Genomic DNA, 7,148 nt, shown 5'->3' on the forward strand with positions numbered 1-7,148 from the left:
CCTCGTGTCGTGGGCTGCCAGGCTCCCGCACCCCCTCGTGTCGTGGGCTGCCAGGCTCCCGCACCCCCTCGTGTCGTGGGCTGTCAGGCTCCCGCACCCCCTCGTGTCGTGGGCTGTCAGGCTCCCGCACCCCCTCGTGTCGTGGGCTGTCAGGCTCCCGCACCCCCTCGTGTCGTGGGCTGTCAGGCTCCCGCACCCCCTCGTGTCGTGGGCTGTCAGGCTCCCGCACCCCCTCGTGTCGTGGGCTGTCGGGGCTCCCGCACCCCCTCGTGTCATGGGCTGCCAGGCTCCCGCACCCCCTCGTGTCGTGGGCTGTCAGGCTCCCGCACCCCCTCGTGTCGTGGGCTGTCAGGCTCCCGCACCCCCTCGTGTCGTGGGCTGCCAGGCTCCCGCACCCCCTCGTGTCGTGGGCTGCCAGGCTCCCGCACCCCCTCGTGTCGTGGGCTGCCAGGCTCCCTCACCCCCTCGCGTCGAGGGCTGTCAGGCTCCCGCCCCCCGTCGTGTCATGGGCTGTCAGGCTCCCGCACCCCCTCGTGTCGTGGCCTGTCAGGCTCCCGCACCCCCTCGTGTCGTGGGCTGTCAGGCTCCCGCACCCCATCTTGTCGTGGGCTGCCAGGCTCCCGCACCCCCTCTTGTCGTGGGCTGCCAGGCTCCCGCACCCCCTCGTGTCGAGGGCTGTCAGGCTCCCGCACCCCCTCATGTCGTCGGCTGTCAGGCTCCCGCACTCTCCCCTTGTCGTTGTCTGTGGAGAAGATTAATACATATTTTCATTTTTCAGGTTTTCTCTTATAAAACAAGATCTCTGAGCTTCTGTCTTTGACCGAAAAAATTGCGTCTGACAAGTCGCTGCTGTCTGCAGAAATTAACACAAACATGGAGGAAGCGCTGTATGAACAGATGCTGATGAAGGTACGAAGATGAATTGGAGAGGCCAGCAATCACCGGGTGAATGTCTCCTCCGTCAGCCGCCGGGGGCGCGGCAGTCTCCAACATTTACCTAATGTGTATTGTTGGCTTTAGACCCCTCACAGTTGTACTATTTTGGTGCAGGAAAAATCAGTTTGCAGAACCATCCTGTTCATGTTACTCACTGATTCACACTTGTTGCCTCATTTCAGGCCAAACAGGAGATGGAGAGCAGAATACCGAACTTACCAGAAAGCAGAGAGATCAGACCCCAGCCGGGTGAGATGGGCGTCCTCTGATTATTATCCAGATTACTTTGTGCATATTATGTGACAGATACCACAGTGGGGCAGTGGGGTCTTATTGACTGCAACGGTCACATGATGCAACCAACGTGGGGGGTCACATAATTTCTTATGCAGTTGATTACATGTAAATGCTGCTTGGCTTTTGCCGATTTTATTGTGTTTTTGTTCACTTTTTGTTTTTATTTCTGTGTTAGGTTTCTGCATTAAAACTCGCACATCCAAAAATACCAAAATCTTTATTAACATCTGCAAGTCGAACCAGATCCCAGCGGCCCCGGACCTGACGGAGCAGGAGTTAGTCAGCATCCTGGAATCTGATGATCCCTCCGGCTATCGAGTCCCCATGAGCCTTGGAGAGCCCCACGTTGAAGTTGATAATAGTACGTTTTTTTTTAATACAGCGCTTCTCTTTTTAAAGGGATAGTCCAGAGATATCCTTAAAGGGGTTAAAATAGCAAGTATTACAACTTACTAATCCTCAATGGTCAAAGGTGCCATCTCCACAGGTTCTGGTAGGTCCACTTCCAGTCTGCGGAATAAAGTTTGACATCTTGTTGTTGACTTTTGAACTTTTTTGGTTTAGATTTGGGACTTAGAGGGATTGTCCACTACTTGGATTCCCCTTTAAGAACTTATACCACTTACTCATAGCAGCCCTACTAAGGTCAATGGATTGAGTCGGCACCGCAAAGTATCTAAGTCCTGGTGCACTTTGTCCTACAGGTAGAGGCGGCTGCTCGGCGTACGACATAGTGATTAATGGCACCTTCTTTGAGAAAATTACGGTAACTGCAATTGCTTATTCCGACATACGAGCTGTCTGCTCTCCTTTGTGTCAGCTCCTTACTTTGTATTTTTTTTATTAGAATAATGAGCTTTTCAGGGAATTTTTTATCACCGTGGCCATGGAGGGACTAGAGAACAAGTACGAAATGGAGCTGTCAAGAGGTAACGACCGCATCACTGATCTTTTCCTTGATTTTTCCATCGACCACACAAGGACTTGTTCTTTCGTGGAGCAAGTTTACCATATAATATATTGAACATTTTTATGTACCAACCTGTTGTATGGCACCGTATCAAATGCCTTTGAAAAGTCCAGATAGACAACATCCACTAAGTTTCCCTGGTCCAACCTGAACTTACCTCCCCATAGAATCTTTTCAGATTAGTTTGCAGGACAGATCCCTCATAATCATATGTTTAGGTTATTCTTATTGAGGTGCTCCAGGTTAGTATCTCTTAGAAAACCCTCAAAGTTGTTGCCCACAGTACAAGTTAAACTTACCGACCTATAAATTCCAGGCTCAGATGTTATCCCCTTCTTGAATATTGGTACCACATTTGCTATGTGGGTGTAACCCTGGTGGATATGGACCCACTGCCCCACGGGAGGGTTGTGACTAGGTGTCTACTGGGTCTCCACTAGAACCTCTGGTGGTGAGGATAGACTGGGCCTCCGGTAGACACCAGGTACCACTTCAGTGCAGTTCCCGGGACTGCAGCAGCATTCCGGAGGTACCAGGGTACCAGACTCAGGAGAGCGAAGACAAGGACTAGGTCAGACAGTCCGAGATCAGGGCAGGAAGCACAGGTTCAGGATAGAGAAAAATGGCAAGGGGGACAGGGGTTTTTGATACCAGAAAACTCCTTTAACGCTTGCAACCTCTGTTGCTTGACTGCTACTCAAACAGTCAAATCAGTCAGTAAGAATTTAGGGAACTTCCATGGCGATATTTTGCATCAGTATTTGTTAGCAGACGCCAGGAGTGGATCCAAAACAGAAGAGGTGAAAGTGTTTCAGTTACTATTTTTCACTGTGTTTGTTCCCCTCTGGTTTTCAGCTTACAAATACTGATGTAAATTAGTGCCCAAAATACTCACTGTGTGAATGAGACGAGGAAGCTGCTTGTAGTACTGTAATAGAAGTCCTTATTCTGAGGATGAGTTCTGTAATTCTTGTCTTCTCTGCTCCATCAAACTCCCCAGAGCAGGGGCAACCCCTGGAGCAAAACTTCTGGCGGCAGATGTCCAGACGTATGACTCAGTGATGTGTGATGGACCCCGACTCCCAAACAAAATGAATCAGACACATACAAAATAAATACACAAATCATTGCAATTAGGTGTCAAACGTTCTCAACTTTATTTAAATTTACATGACACCGAAAATGGCACAACCCTCGACTCACGAAGAGTCACCCTCCAGCTCTCAGGAGAGGAAAACCCCCTGTGGAGGAAACCTCTAGGGAACCATGGCTGGAGGGCTGCCCTTCCCTTGGGCTTAGAGAGTTAGTGCCGATATATGACGGAGTTTTAGAATTTCTACATATTTACAGAGAACGACATAACAAATATAGACTATTAATGTGATAAACTGGATGTGGGAGAGATCTGGCTGCGATATCTGTCACCACATTTATTGCTGGAACGAATTTAGTTGATCTGATTTCCCAGGTGGATCTACCACTTCTCCCTTACAGATCCAGCTCCGTCTCTCAAGATGTTGGGTACTTGGTTACAGGGGTTGCTCATTATGGATAACCCCTAATAGGATGAGTATCCCCTCCCCCTCCCAATTTATCACCCATTAAAGTCAAGGATCCATCTATGAACTCCCAAAGAAGAGCAGCTCTTTGTACATAGTAACAGAAGGGGATCCTGTTTTGGGGACCCCCCCTCTGTTACCTTCCCTTCCCCCCGGGGTGTCTAAGAAGACAACCCCTTTCCCTGCTAGAACCTCCAAATTACACCAACATTGGCACATTACGTGGGGTGGTCAAGCTCAAGGTCCTCAGGCGCATCATCAGTAATGGCGCTGATCATGGCAGCGCGGCATTCTTTTATGGAATCTTCTTTATGACACTTGTTTATGCCCTCACAATAGTTGTCATGGTTACTACAAGGGCTATTACTGATGCAGGGTCCAAGTATTAACCCTTTCATCATTGGTAATTCACTTTCATTATGGAGGCAAATAACTGCACTTGTTACCAAGCAGGAGTCTTATCATTACGGCTTCCCTTAGGCACCATAAGAAATAAAGATTATAGAACATACGTACAAGTGTTTCAGGAGTGTTTTGCACTTTTTAGATCCATAGATTGGGCTTATAACTAGCACTTTACAAAGCGGAAAATTAAGAGGAAATTACTTGTAAAATAATATTATAGGGAATTGCATTTCAAGCATTTTCCTAATGTGCATTCTGCATACTTGCATAGTTACATAGGTTGAAAAAGTTTTAACTTTAATGTCCTTGGTCTATCTCCAAAGTTATACATTTTCTATTACTAGATTATTTATAACCCACAATGTCATGTTTTGTTAAAAAAGTATCCAGCCCTTCTATAAATGCTGTTATACTATCTGCCATTACTATATCTTGTGGTTGGCATTCCACAGTCTGACTGCTCTAACTGTAAAGAATCCTTTCCTATTAAGTTGCCAGAATCGCCTCACCTCCGCTTGTTATGAATGTTCCTGGTGCTTTGTAAGGTCCTGGAAAGTGATAAGTCATGTGCCAGTACTATGCATTGACCACATATGTATTTATACATATAAATGTATATTTATGAAGGAGATGATAATTACCCTTCATAGAGGTGTTATGATCATTCATAAATTGCTTTCATAGGTTTGATCTCCAGGATTAGGAGAGATTTGGGGTGTAAACGTAATAAACAATGAGTAAAACATCAAAGCAAACGAAAAAGGGTTTGTGACCCAAACTGGTAGGTGAGACCGGCTAGCCCCATATTATACGAGATCACAACCAGGTTTCGCCTGAGGAGGGCAGCACTAATGAGTCCTCAGGAGCGCATAACCCTGAAATATGCAGCGATTCTACACTACCCATTATAAAAGGGTTTCATATGCTACTTACTACCATGTTTTAGCTAAGATACAAGGCATACTTGTAAGGAGAGATGAAAAAGGTGATGGGGGACAACATATAAATATACTGAGGAACTCTATACACTAGTGGCCAAAATTGAGGCAACACCCCCAAGATTTATGAATTTTTAGCATTTTGCCAATACAAATACAAATTTCATGAATGTTTTTGATTTCACAGTAAAGTTTTTAAGTTGAAATAAAATCTCATATAGAAACACAATATTAGCAGGAAATTTGTTCATTTGTCAACAAATTGGAGACTATTGTCACTCAGATGACTGTGGGAGAAAAGCCATTGATTTGTCCTGTTTTCATATCTAACACTAAATGTTAATACTCAGTTGGACAGCCCTCGGCCTTGATGACTGCCTGGCATCTACTTGGCATGCTATCTACCAGTTTGTGTAAATCAGATGGTGTGATGATATGAAGCCATGATTTGATGATGGCTGCAATGAGTTCCTGCTTGTGTGAAGCCCGCTGTTTTGACACCGCTCTTTTGAGCCGAGCCCAGAGATTCTCAATAGGATTGAGATCTGGGCTGTTTCCTGGCCAATTCAATAGCTGGACATTTTTGGCCTTGAACCAAGAGAGACATTTTTTAGCTGTATGGCATGGGGCTCCATCTTAAAATAAACGGTGTCCCTTCACCAAATACATCGTGTGCCGAAGGAATGAGTTTAGGCTGAAGGACTTCCTTGATGTACTTTTCAGCATTAACTGTTTCTTCAATTACCTGCAGCCGACCACCTGCATCTCTGGACACGCAGCCCCCCACCATAACACTCAGAGGAGGCTTCATGGTGGGTATTGTACCCTCTGGCAACCAGTCCTCTCCAGGTCGTCGTCGAACGTAGCGGACACCGTCGCTGCCAAAGATGGATATGCGTGTCTCATCGCTCCATATAACATTTCACCATTGTTCAATGGTCCATTTACAATGTTCTTTGGCCCCTGCAGACGTTTCTGACGCTGTGAGGCATTCAAAAATGGCTTTTTACCTGGTATTCTGGCTCTTAACCCTGCATTTACCAATCGTCGTCGAACCGTCCGATCAGACACTGTCACTCCGGTGTTGACAAGCTCCTTGTTGATGTTAACAGCCGTTTATTTCCTGTTATTTAGGGCGATTCTAACAATTCTTCTATCAGTCTGAGGAGTTGTAGCCTTCTTCCTTTCTCTACCTGGTTTATTCTTTATCGAACCAGTCTCTTGAAACCGCTTACACACTTTGAGAACGAAAACATGTAATTGCTTACCTTCTGATGACAAACTGGCTTTAAAATATAAAAAACGCATTTTAATCGCACAATATCTGTCTTAAATCACACCCAGGTCACTATAAACCAACATAGAATACATATCGCAGAAGAGGGCGTGTGTACAAGTAAGTAGGTCAGTGAAATCCTCCATTAAATATTGGTGATGGTGAAAAACTGAAGGTGTTGCCTCAATTTTGGCCACTAGTGTATAACACAAAATATAAACAAAAAAGAAAGGAAAGAACATTTCTGCACAAAAAACGTGTCGCTCGGCAGGAAAATCCCGTTGATGTTGCGTTTTTTGAGATTTTTTTTTCCCTTTCTTTAGAAACGCTGCAAAAATACTGAAAGAATAGACATGAAACTGCTTCAAATCTGCAAGGATTCACTTTTCCTGCTTTTCCTGGTACTATCAAGCATAGCGTTTTTGGGAACTTGGAGCTCTATATTACAAATATGTCCGTCCCTCCAGTTGAAAGAAATTAACATTTTCCTGGAGGGAAGTTTATATTTTACATTATGTCAGTTTTTGTCTATCGATGATAAAGTGCAGTTTGCAGCAATTTTTATTGTGACATATACCCAAATCATTCATGAAAATATTTCACATTCAACGCGCGTCGGGCGGGCCTGCGTCCTCTCACATGCCAGGGCTGAGTTTCAGTTCCAGTCCGACCCTGTTAATCATCTATGGTTTCCCTTCAGAGTGGAAAATGCTGAAAAATCGGAAGTTCCTGGGATCCATTTTTGAACAGAATATCAGAACCAAATC

At 45.3% G+C, this 7,148-nt stretch overlaps 1 long non-coding RNA gene across 1 annotated transcript; it reads left to right on the plus strand.

Annotated features, from left to right (window-relative positions):
* Window positions 1–1,937: 1,937 nt before the first annotated feature.
* Window positions 1,938–6,509, plus strand: LOC141191752 (uncharacterized). Its single transcript, XR_012265457.1, has 3 exons — window positions 1,938–1,999; window positions 2,081–2,162; window positions 6,450–6,509. It is a non-coding gene; the product is annotated as an uncharacterized lncRNA (long non-coding RNA).
* The last annotated feature ends 639 nt before the right edge of the window (window positions 6,510–7,148 follow it).

This window comes from Phyllobates terribilis, unplaced genomic scaffold (genome assembly GCF_046119375.1).
Source record: "Phyllobates terribilis strain yellow unplaced genomic scaffold, ASM4611937v1 Scaffold_52__1_contigs__length_9100884, whole genome shotgun sequence".
Lineage (NCBI taxonomy): Eukaryota > Metazoa > Chordata > Amphibia > Anura > Dendrobatidae > Phyllobates > Phyllobates terribilis.